This window comes from Jaculus jaculus, chromosome 8, assembly GCF_020740685.1.
Source record: "Jaculus jaculus isolate mJacJac1 chromosome 8, mJacJac1.mat.Y.cur, whole genome shotgun sequence".
Taxonomy (NCBI): Eukaryota; Metazoa; Chordata; class Mammalia; order Rodentia; family Dipodidae; genus Jaculus; species Jaculus jaculus.
The window spans coordinates 42,340,977-42,353,767 of NC_059109.1; positions in this window are offsets into that span (position 1 = coordinate 42,340,977).

Consider the following 12,791-nt stretch of genomic DNA (forward strand, 5'->3'; position numbering starts at 1 on the left):
GAGGGGGAGAAGGCGGCATGAGGAGTAGAGATGGGAGAAGGGGAGAAGGAGGCATGGGGAGTAGAGAAGTGCGAGGGGCAAAAGAACAAATGGGGAATAGAGACGGGCAAGTCAAAGGAGGAGGCATAGGAAGTAGCAAGGGGTGAGTGGGAGAAGGAGGCATGGGAAGTTGTAAAGGGCGAGTGGGAGATGGATCCATGGGGAGTAGAGAATGGGAGGGCGAGAAGGAGGAATGGGGAGTAGAGAAGAATGTGGGGAGAAGGAGGCATGGGTAGTAGAGAAGGGTGAGAGGGAGAAAGAGGCATGGGGAGTTGAGAAGGGTTAGGGGGACAAGGACTTATGGGGAGTAGAGAAGGGAAGGGGGAGTTGTAGGCAAGGGGAGTAAAGAAGGGCAAAGGAGAGGAGGAAGCATGGGGAATAGTGAAGGGCAAGGAGGAGAAGGAGGCATGGGGAGTAGAGAAGGGCGAGTGTGAGAAGGAGGCAAGGCGAGTAGAGAATGGCGAATGGGAGAAAGAGGCATGGGGAGTCGAGAAGGGTAAGGGGGAGCAGAAGCACAGGGATTAGAGAAAGCTGAGGGGGACAAGGAGGCATGGGGAGCAGAGTAAGGGACTAACAGGCATGGGGTGTAGAGAAGGGCAAGGGAGAGAAGTTGGAATGAGCAGTAGAGAAGGGCCAGGGGGAGAAGGAGGTCTAGGGAGTAGAGAAAGGTGAAGGTAAGGAGGCATGGGGAGTATGGAAGGAAATGGGGGAGAAGAGGAGTGGTAAGCAGAGAAGGTGAGACGGAGAAGGATGCATGGGAGCAAAGAACAGTGATGGGGAGACCAGGTCTGGTGAGTAGAGAAGGGCAGGATGGAGACAGAAGCATGGGGAGTAGAGAAGGGCAAGGGGCAAAAGAACAAATGGAGTAGAGAAGGGCAAGTGTGAGAAGGAGGCAAGGGTGTAGAGAATGGCGAATCAGAGGAGGCATGGGGAGTAGAGTAGGGTGATGAGGAGAATGAGGAATGGGGAGTTGAGAAGGGTGAGGGGGTGAAGGAGGCATGGCTACTTGATGAGGGAAAGGGGGAGATGGAATCGTTGTGAGTAGAGTAGGGAGAGGGGAAAGAGGAGGCTTGTGGAGTAGAGAAGGAGACATGGGGAGTACAGAAGGGCAAGGGGAGAACAATGAATGGGACTTGAGAAGGGTGAGGGGGAAAAGGAGGAATGGGGAGTACAGAATGGAAAAGGGGTGAAGTTGGTATGTGGAATAGAGAAGGGCAAGTGGGGAGAAACAGGCGCGGGGAGTAGAGAATGGTGGGGGAGGATTCATGGGGATTAGAGAAGGATGAGGGGTAGAACAGACATGGAGAGTTGAGAATGTGATGGGGGAGGAGGCATGGGGAGTAGAGAAAGCCCAGGGGGAGACAAAGTCATGGGGAGTAGAGAAGGGAGAGGTGAGTCCAGGCACTGGGAGTAGAGAAGGGTGATGGGGAGAAGGAGGCATGGGTAACAGAAAAGGGTGAGGGGGACAAGGAGGCATGGGGAGCAGAGTAGGGTGAGGGCAAGAACAGGCATGGGGAGAAGTCCAAGGTTGAGAAGGAGGCTTGGGGAGATGATATTTGTGAAGGGGAAGGAGGCATGGGGAGTAGAGAATGTTGAGGGGAACAAGGACGCATGGGGGGAGCGGGGGATAAAGAGTCGTTGGGAGTAGACTAGAGTAAGGGGGAGAAAAGTCATGGGGAGTAGAGAAGGCCAAGGGGGAGAAGAAGAATGGAGAGCAGAGAATGGTGATGGGAAGAGCAACCAACCAGGGGGAGTAGAGTAGAGCGAGGAGGAGATGGAGGCATAGGGAGTAGAGAAGGGTGATTGGGAGAAGCAGACATGGGGAGAAGAGAATTGTGGGGAAGGGGAGAAGAGGCAGGGGGATTTTGAGGATGAGGAGTAGAACAAACATGGGGAGTAGACAAGGCCAAGGGGGAGAAGGAGGCTTGAGGAGTAGAGAAGGGAGAAGGGGAGACCAGGTGTCAGAGACCATGACCTGACCGCCCTAGGACAAAAGAAGAACTAACAGCCTTCATATGGCCCCTCCCCGGGGGCAAACAACAGCTCCGGAAAAATGTCACAAGACGTTCCATTCCAAGATGTTCCAGAAAGATTACGGCCAGGTGGCCCTACCTCCTTGTACCCCCTCCCCCTTTTTCCCCTCCTTATTGCCCTACCTGCTGGTTGATTATAAAAGAGCTAAAAAATCCAACATTAAACGAGACCTTGACAAAACCTCTGCTTGGTCTCCTTCTTCTTTCCTGCCCGTTCTTTCAGGTTGCAGCCCTCCTCGACCACCCCGTGTAACATTGGCCCCACAGGTCCGGGGCAAGTGGCGCCCAACATGGGGCTCGAGGCACGGGTCTCAACCGGATGACTAACCACGCTGGAGATCTCCTCGGGACGTCGAGAGACATTTTGAAAAGTGCCCCGCCATTTCGTTGCTCGCGATTTCGGCTACAGGACACGGTAAGTCAGGGCCCTTATTTTTCATTCTCGTACGATTTTCAGAATGGGCCAAAAGCTTAGTAAAGAGGCTGTTTTTCTTAAGGATTTAAAGAGTTCACTCAGGGAAAGAGGTACTAGAGTTAAGAGAAAGGACCTCGTTAATATTTTTTGTTTTCATTGTCAAAGTGTGTCCCTGGTTCATTATTTCTGGTTCTGATATTCACCCTGAAAAATGGAAAAAGGTCAGTAAAGACCTAAATCGTCATATTCTAGAGGAGGGACCTGATTCCATTCCTTCCACGATTTTTTCCTACTGGGGACTCATAAGAGACATAGTAGAGGAAGCGCATTCAGATCCAGATAAACAACAACTCCTTTCTGTCACTGAATACTGCCTCCGCCCTCTCTCGCACAGTGTTTCTTTAGTTTCGCTTTCTTCTCCTCCTGAAACACCAACCCGGGCTCCTCTGATATCTACTGGGTCCAGGCTATCACCCGCGACTGGCCCACCCTTCGCCTCCAACTAGATAAAAAATGATTTCTAGACATCATTGATACAGGAGCTGATGCCAATGTAATTTCAAAAGATCATTGGCCCTCGGCTTGGCCTCTTCAGTCCTCTGTTACCCACTTAAAAGGAATTGGTCAATCTCAGAACACTTTACAGAGCTCTAAATTTCTAACATGGGAGGATCAAGAAGGAAACTCAGGGACAGTCAAACCATTTGTGGTTGATGGCTTGCCTATAAATTTGTGGGGGCGTGATATACTAGACCAAATGAAGGTCATTATTTACAGCCCAAATAAGACAATCACCAATCAAATGCTATCTCAGGACTTTATACCAGGGACAGGACTAGGAAAAAATAATCAAGGCATTACGCAGCCTATTATTCAGCAACAAAGATCTACTCGCTCAGGCTTGGGGGTATCACCATTTTTCCTAAGGGCCATTGCACCTCCTGCACAGCAGGCAGATAAAATCACTTGGAAGAATGACTCTCCTGTTTGGGTAGATCAATGGCCCCTCTCCTCAGTCAAGTTGGCTGTGGCTACACAGTTAGTGCAGGAACAGTTAGCCGCTGGTCATATCGAGCCATCTACTTCCCCATGGAATACTCCCATTTTTGTTATACCAAAAAAGACAGGAAAATGGAGACTACCCCAAGATCTCAGGGAAATTAATAAAACTATGGTCCCCATGGGGGCTTTACAGCCAGGCTTGCCCTCCCCTGTGGCTATTCCTAAAGGGCACCAAAAAATAGTCATTGATCTCAAGGATTGCTTTTTCTCCATTCCCCTACACCCAGAAGACTGTAAATGCTTTGCCTTCAGCCTTCCTGTTACTAACTTTGTTGGACCTATGCCTAGATTTCAATGGAGGGTCCTACCTCAAGGTATGGCTAATAGCCCTACGCTCTGTCATAAATATGTTGCCCAAACCATTGATCCATTTCGCCTCCGTTGGCCTTCTCTCTATATTATTCATTATATGGATGATATTTTACTAGCAGGACCTGATGCCTCCCAACTTCATGCTGCTGCACTTAAGGAAGAATGTTGTTTTTATACGGACAAAACTGGCCTAGTTCAAAATAATATTGACAAGGTCCATTCCAGTTTGGAGGAACGAAAGCGTAACCAGGAAAAGCAGGAATCATAGTACCAAAACTGGTTCTCCTCTTCTCCTCTGTTTTCCACATTACTCCCCTCTATTCTTGGTCCCTTCGTAGGACTCCTCCTTCTTCTTTCTTTTGGACCTTGGGCATTTAAACGACTAACTTCTTTTGTCAAAGAACAGGTTGATTCTGCCACCAGAAATTCGGTGTCTGTCCATTACCATAGATTGCAGCTACAAGAAGAAGAGGGCCAAACACATGAGGCACCCCTTGGCTCTCCTTTGGCCCGACTTGATTTTTCTCCCTTGGTTAACAATAGGTCATGGTTCCAATTCCCTAAATGGCTGCAAGGCTCCCAATGACGGGATTATTATGGTACCAAGCCCAGGGGCACACCGCTAAGCTATGGCCGTAGCCGGAGATGAGAATATTGTAGGGCCCATTCCCTGGAGGCCATCCACATAGCCTAAGACAGGCAGATCACCTTCCATGAGCTGTGATCGCGGCCAATGATGGGATTATTGTGGATCCAGGGGTGGAGGCAGCCCTCATAGCTTAAGACAGGCGGGCCATCTTCAGTAACTGGTGCTGGGACTGGAAGCATACCATATAGCCTAAGACAGGGTACCTCGCCCATTTCAATTATATAAAGAGGGAGGAAATGTCAGAGACCATGACCTGACCGCCCTAGGACAAAAGAAGAACTAACAGCCCTCATATGGCCCCTCCCCAGGGGTAAACAACAGCTCCAGAAAAATGTCACAAGACATTCCATTCCAAGATGTTCCAGAAAGATTATGGCCAGGTGGCCCTACCTCCTTGTACCCCCTCCCCCTTTTTCCCCTCCTTATTGCCCTACCTGCTGGTTGATTATAAAAGAGCTAAAAAATCCAACATTAAACGAGACCTTGACAAAACCTCCGCTTGGTCTCCTTCTTCTTTCCCGCCCGTTCTTTCAGGTTGCAGCCCTCCTTGACCACCCCGCATAACATTGGCCCCGCAGGTCGGGGGCAACCAGGCATGGGGAGTAGAGAAGGGCAAGGGAGAGGAGGCATGGGAGTAGTTCATGGCAAGAAGGAAAAGTATGCATGGTGAGTAGAGAAGAGAGTGGGGGATGAGGAATCACGGGCAGTTGACAATGTTAAGAGGGAGAACAGGCATGGGAAGTAAAGAAGGCCAACGGGGAGAATGAGGCATGGGGAGCAGAAAAGGGTGAGGGGGAGAAGAGGCTTGGGTAGTAGAGAAGGGGGAGTGGAGAAAGGAAGCATGTGGAGTAGAAAAGGGTAAGAGGGAGAAGGTGGCGTGGAGAGTAGAGAAGGGCGAGGAGGAAAAGGAAGCATGGGGAGTAGAGAAGAGTGAGAGGAAAATGAAGTGTGGGGAGTACAGAAGGGAGAGGGGGAGAAGGAAGCATGGGGAGAAGAGAAGTGTGAGGGGAGAAGAAGACATCGGGAATAGAGAAGTATGAGGGAGAGATAGAGTCATGAGGAGGGGGAAAGGGTTAGGGGGAGGAGGAATGGGGGAGTAGAGAAAGGCGAGTGTGGGAGGAGTTATGTGGAGTAGAGAAGGGCGATGGGAAGGAGGAGGCATGGGAGTAGAGAAGGGAGGGAAGAAGGAGGCATGTGGAATAGAGAAGGCAGAGAGGGAGAAGGAGGCATGGGGAGTAGGGAAGGCAGGGGGGATATGGCATCACGGTGATTTGAGAAGGGTGGGGGGAGAAGCAGCCATGGGGATAGAGAAGGGCAAGGGGGAGGCATGGGGAGGAGAGAAGGGTGAGGGTGAGAAGGAAGCATGGGGATAGAGAAGGGTGAGAGGGAGAAGGTGGTATGGGGAGTAGAGAAGAGTGAGTGGAAAAAGAAGCATGTGGGGGGTGGTGGCTGGAGAGATGGCTTAGTGGTTAAGTGTTTGCATGTGAAGCATAAGGACTCTGGTACGAGGTTCGGTTCCCCAGAACCCACATTAGCCAGATGCACAAGGGGGCGCATGTGTCTGGAGTTCATTTGCAGTGGCTGGAGGCCCTGGCATGCCTATTCTCTCTCTCTGTCTGTCCCTCTTAAATAAATAAATAAATAAATAAATAAATAAATAAATAAATAAATAAATAAAAGAAGCATGTGGAGTAGAGAAGGGAGAGGGGGAGAAGGAATCATGGGGAGTAGAGAATGGGAAGGGCGAGAAGGAGGCGTGGGAAGGAGAGAAGGGCGAGGGGGAGAAGGAGACACTGGGACTAGAGAAGGTCGAGGGGGAATAGCAGGCGTGGGGAGCAGAGGAGCGCAAGGGGGAGAAGGAGCAGTGGTGAGTAGAGAATGGCGAAAGGGAGAACTGGGAATGGGGATTAGAGAGGGGTGATGGGGAGAAGGTGTAATGAGAGGAGAGAATGGCGAGGGGCAGAAGGTGGAATGAGGGGTTTGGCAGGGTGAGGGGGAGAAGGGGGCATGGGGAGCAGAGAAGGGAGAGGGGAAGGAATCATGGGGAGTAGAGTAGGGAGCAGGGCAGAAAGAGGCGTAGGAAGTAGAGAAGGACGAGGGGGAGGAGGAGGCATGGGAAGAAGAGTAGAGCAAGGGGGAGGAGACATGGGGAGCAGAGTATCATGAGGGGGCGAAGGCATGGGGAATAGAGGAGGGTGAGTGGGAGAAGGAGTCATGGGGCATAGAGAAGGGAGAGCAGGAGAAGTAAGCCTGGTGGGAAGGGCAAGGGGAGAAGGATGCATAGTGAGTAGAGAAGGTGAGGGGGAAAAGGAGGCATGGGGAGTAGAGAAGTGTGAGAGTCAGAGGATGTATGGGGAGTTGAGAAGGGTGAGTAGAAAAGAGGCATGGGGAGTAGAGAAGGGAGAGGAAGTGATGGAATCACAGGTATTGGATTTGGGAGAGGGGGAGGATGCATGGGGAGTAGAGAAGGGCAATAAGGAGAAGGAGTCATGGGGAGTAGAGAAGGGCAATGGGGAGAAGGAGGCATGGGGAGTAGAGAAGGGCAATGGGGAGAAGGAGTCATGGGGAGTAGAGAAGGACAATGGGGAGAAGGAGTCATGGGGAGTAGAGAAGGACAATGGGGAGAAGGAGTCATGGGGAGTAGAGAAGGGCAATGGGGAGAAGGAGGCATGGGGAGTAGAGATGTGTGAGGGGTAGAACAGGAATTGGAAGTAGAGAAGGAGAAGTGGGGAAAGGATGCATGAGGAGTAAAGAATGGCAAGGGGGAATGGGGAGTTGAGAAGGGAGGGGGGATACAGAGTCATGGGGATTAGACAAGGGTAAGGGGGGAACAGTCATGGGGAGTAGACAAGGCCAAATGGGAGCAGGGGATAAGAGTCATTGGGAGTAGACAAGGGTGAGCGGAAGAGCAGGCATGGGGGTACAGTAGAGTGACGAAGAGATAGGGGCATGGGGGGTAAAGAAGGGCAAGGAGGAGAAGGAGGCCTGGGGAGTAGAGAAGGGGGAGGGGGAGAAGGAGGCATGGAGAGTAGAGAAGGGGGAGGGGGAGCAGGAGGTTTGCGGAATAGAGTGAAAGGATGAGAAGGAGGCAGAATAGAGATGGGCAAGGGGGAGAAGGAATCATGCGGAGTAGAGAAGGGCAGGGGAGAAGGAGGCATTGGGAGCAGAGAAGGGAGAGGGGGAGATGGAGGCCTGGGGAGTAGGGAGGGAAGCTGGCATAAATAATAGAGCTGGGCGAGAAGGACACACGGGGAGTAGGGAACATCACAGGGAATAGGAGGCCTGGGGAGTTAGAAGGGCGAGGGAAGGGGGAAGCACGGGCAGTAGTAAAGGGCAAGGGGGAGAAGCAGGCATGGGGAGTAGAGAAGGGTGAGGGGGAGGAGGAGGCCTGGGGAGTTGAGAAGGGTGTGGGGGAGAAAGAAGCATGGAGATTAGAGAAGTACAAGGGTGAGAAGGAGGCATGGGGCCTAGAGAAGGGTGAGGGGGAGAAGGAGGCATGGGGCCTAGAGAAGGGTGAGGGGGAGAAGGAGGCATGGTGAGTAGAGTAGGGAGAGGGGATGAAGGAAGCCTGGCGGGTAGTGAAGGGCAAGAATGATGCATGGTGAGTAGAGGCGAGGGGAAGAAGGCGGCATGGGGAGTTGAGAAGGGTGAGTGGGAGAAAGAGCCATGTGGCGTAAAGAAGGGAGTGGGAGAGATGGCATCTTGGGGTGTAGAGTAGGGAGAGATGGGGAAGGAGGCATGGGCAGTAGAGAAGGGCAAGGGGGAGGAGGAGTCATGGGGAGTAGAAAATGGCAAGGGGCAGAAGTAGGAATGAGGAGTTTCAAAACTTGAGGAGGAAAGAGGTATGGGGAGTAGAGAAGAGAGAGGGTGAGAAGGTGGCATAGGAAGTTGAGAAGTTTGAGGGGCAGGAGGAAGCATGGGGAGTAGAGAAGGGTGAGTGGGTGAAGGAGGCATGGGGTGTAGAGAAGGGCAAGGGGGAGAAGGAGGCATGGGGAGTAGAATGGTTGAAGGGGAGTAGGAAGCATGGGGTGCAGAGAGGGGTGAGGGTGAGAAGGAGGCATGAGCAGTAGCGACAGGAGAAGGTGAGAAGGAGGCATGGGGAGTAGAGCAGGGAGGGGGAAGGAGGCATGAGGGGTATAGAAGAGAGAGGGTGAGAAGAGGCATGGGGAGTAGAAAAGGGCAAGGGGTAGGAGGAGGCATGGGAGTAGAGAATGCCTAGTGGGTTAAGTAGGCTTGGGGAGTAGAGAAGGGAGAAGGGGAGAAGGAAGCATGAGGAGTGGAGAAATTTGAGGCGGTGAAGGGGGCATGGGGAGTAGAAAGGGTGACGGGGGAGAACAGGCATGGGGAGTAGAGAAAGGTGAAGGGGAGAACAGGCATGGGGAGTAGAGAAGCACGAGAGCGAGGAGGATTCAGACACCCCAGGAGGGGAGGCAGCAGCAGCTGCATTGGTGACAGAACCATCTTCACAGTTCCAAGTTTCCTTATAAGATGCCCCAGCACAAGACACATATATGTGGGTGTGCACTGCTCTGAACCTGTTCCATTTTATTTGAAAATTGTTTAGGCATGAAGTTGCTTCACTAAAGAATTTCTCAAATGCATCTGCAGTCCTCTACTGTGTATATATCATGACTTTATGTGTGCACTAAACATAAGATGTTGTGTGTACATAATGGTCCCATTGGAAAGCAGGAGAAGCACTGTTTAAAGTTGGGTGGTGCCCCAATCACAGAAAGATAATCGCTGCATAGTCTCAGTCATCTGCAGCTCCTCACCTGAATCTACCCAAGTTACCGGCATACCTAGCAAGCATCTTGAGGACCGGGCAATAGGGAGGGTGGTGAGGGCAGGGAGGGCAAGGGAGGGGGTGGGGGGGCACAAAACTGGATCCAAATGGCAATGGTACCATAAAATCCTACATCCTAAAAGATATACCAAATAGTTGAACCTTCACCAGGCCCTTAGAGGGAGCACTGATTCACAAGGCCCTCAAGAGGGTATGATGGAAACTGACCATCATCTCCTCTTGTTTCTGTTTGTTTTTTTTTTTTCTCTCTCTCTCTCATCTCTCTATCTCTTTATGTCACTTATCCTTTTCTGCCTTCTCTTCTTGGACGCTGACCTGTAACTACTGGTACCAGCAGGTGGATATCATTCACAATGAGCTTTTGATCAGAGAGACATATAAGGTCTCCCAAAAGAAGACAGATTTATGTCAGAGCACTTGATGACCCACCATAGCTTAGTGGTAAGACCCTACTGCTGAAGACACCATACACTGTTGGCACGTATCATGGAGCAACATAGCTGGGAACTGGAAGAGAATCAGTCCCCAGATAGCGCATCTAGTGCCGGAATGTGCTACGTGAGCGACTGGGGGAAAATGACCAATATCTGTCCAAGCAATGCATGGTCTAACCTACTTAGCAGCAACAATCTGACGTGATGCTCATACAAGTGCAATAGTGGCGCATAGCCATTTTGGGGAACCAACTGTTCTCAATTTGGCTAACTGATCTGCTCAGTGGAACGGAACCCATAGCTGGAGCTGGGAAACAAGTCAGAACCATATCCAAAAATGAGCCCACTCTCCATTAAACTCTCTCTAAAAAATAATGGTTATCAGCCGGGCATGGTGGCACATGCCTTTAATTCCAGCACTCGGGAGGCAGAGGTAGGAGGATCACTGTGAGTTCAAGGCCACCCTAAGACTACAGAGGGAATTCCAGGTCAGCCTGAGCTAGAGTGAGACCCTACCTCGAAACAACAACAATAAAATGGTTGTCACATTTACTTGGTGCTAACTTTACTCTCTGTTGGAGAATCTGTGTTTCTTTTTCAGATAGACACAGATCCTAAGGAGAGAACCACCCCATCACACTTCAAAAGGGCCCCAGCTGAAGCTAAGAATAAGTGGGGAAACAAGCAAGAGTGCTGCTTTCTTGGTGAACTGTGAACCAGCACAACAGTGAAGGAGACAGACACAGAGAACAATCAACCCCTACCAAACCAGATATCCAGAGACAAAGAGGTTCCTAAGATCTCAACACTGAAGCAGACCTAATATGAACCCAATATGGAAATCACGGAAATTTGCGCAAGAGGGGGCGGAAAGAATGTCAGAGCCACATGTTGGGTCATGATATGCAGAGACAGACATTTCCTCCTATCCATAACTGATGGCTAACCCCACAATGCACGACCCATATACCCCAACGAGGAGGGTCCCTGCGGAGGGAGAAGGACAGAGAGGAGGCTAACAATGGTACCAACTTGACTGTATTCACTGAGTATATATACACATACATTCAGTGAATACATATACATACATATATATATATATACACACACACACACACACACACACACACCTTGGGTAGCACATGCCTTTAATCCCAGCACTCTGTAGGTAGAGGTAGGTGGATCACTGTGACCACCCTGAGACTACATAGTAAATTCCAGGTCAGCCTGGGCTAACTTAAAAAAAATTGGACTCCTTTGCTTCTGAAAAACAAGGCCTGGACTTGCTGGTCTCCAGTCCTGAGGATCTGGCCAGTGCAAAGAAGTCAGCCCCTGCCCTGCTCTCTACTCCTGCTCCTCTCCTCCTCAGGTCTGCCCTGAAGGTAGCACTTCTCCCACAATGGCCACCTCCCTCGGGGCCTTTCACCCTCAGTCTCAGCGCTGAGGCCCTATTTACCTTTGGGCCCAGTCAAGCTCATTCCCACTGTGTCCCTCTTCAATGGTTTTTCATACTTGCCACCTTAGCTGCTTGATGTCGTTTTCCATTTGCTGTGTATGGATGTCTTTGAAATCGGTTCTCTTCAAGAAACCTTTTGGTGTTCTTTCATGGGTAAGTAATTAAGATACTGAAGTCTATTGGCCTGGCAGGCCCGTTCTCTTCATCTAAATTCAAATAAATCGACGCTAATAGCTTCCATCAGATCCAGTTGCCATCCATAGCTTCTCCGAAGCGGAGCTGACTGAATGAACCTCTTCTGGCCAAGGCCAGAGCAGCGGGGAGAAGCCCAGGTTGCCAAGGAATGCTGTCAAACAATGGAGCGCCTCCTTGGGATTCCAGGGCGTCAGATTCCAGAAGCCCTGCAGTTAAGGCGCTCACTGCGCATGTACAAGGGTACCTGTCAAATGTCAGAAGGGAAGTGGATTTCTGGGAATAGAGTCAAATCTGTCCTCTTGCAAGGTGGTAGGTCTGAAGTCTGGTTAAGCTGGGAAGGCCCGCAGTGTGACCACTGAGTGTCCAGTCCCTGTCCCAAGGAGGCTGGTCTTATCTTAAACACAGCTGTTTTATAAATTCTTAAACGCAGCAGATAAAATTCCCCAGAGAAATTCTCCCCCACCAAGACTCTTTCCTGTCAATTTTTTTTTTTTTGCCAAAGTTACTGTATTCTGTGGTTCCTGAAACATCTCTTCTGAAGTCTTCCTACTTATTTATTTACCTATTTTAGGTAAATTTATTTATTTACCTATTTTATAATATAACCTCCCTCAATGTATATAATTAACTCAATTAAACATATCAAATATATATACATATAATTATTTATAAGGAGCGATCGAGAGAGCATGGGCGCGCTGTAAACAAACTTCAGACGCATGCACCACTTTGTGCATCTGGCTTTTCATGAGGACTGGGGAATCAAACCCTGGTCGTTAGGCTTTGCAGGCAAGCGCCTTAGCCGCTGAGCAGTCTCTCTGGCTCATCTTCTTCCTGTTTAGAGGAGACCTCGGGCAACGCGGGACTGCACGTGGACCACCACCAGGCTCTTTGCTGCCTTTACCGCGGTAACCCCATTCATTGTAGTCCGCCTCCCGCTCTGGCGTGCGCCTGCGCAGCACTGGAAGCCTACAGGCAGGGACCCCGGGAGGCGAGCTGGAAGCTGCGGCCCGTCCACGGTACTTGTCAATGGTACCCCCGAGCTGTGGACCGCTGGGGGCCCGACGTGGTCGCGTACAGGAAGATGTGCAGCCGCCTGGCCCTGAGCAGCTCGCTCGTTTAGGTCATCCTCATGGAGATCCGCTTCCAAACAACTCACCCTGGAGCCAGGGCCACGTTCCTGCTGACCGAGCTGCAGAAAACAGACCCCAAGCAGAGAGGCGGCGGGGGTGCAGCGCTGCAAATGGAGCCCCTGGAACACAGGTTCCCCAGCATCAATCAGCTGCTGGCTGAGCTTGCCTCTGCACCCGCTGCGGAAGGTCCCGGACCAGAGAGGCTCGCCGTGGGGGATGAGCGATGCCAAGCAGGTGCTGGGCACCAGGGATGGGC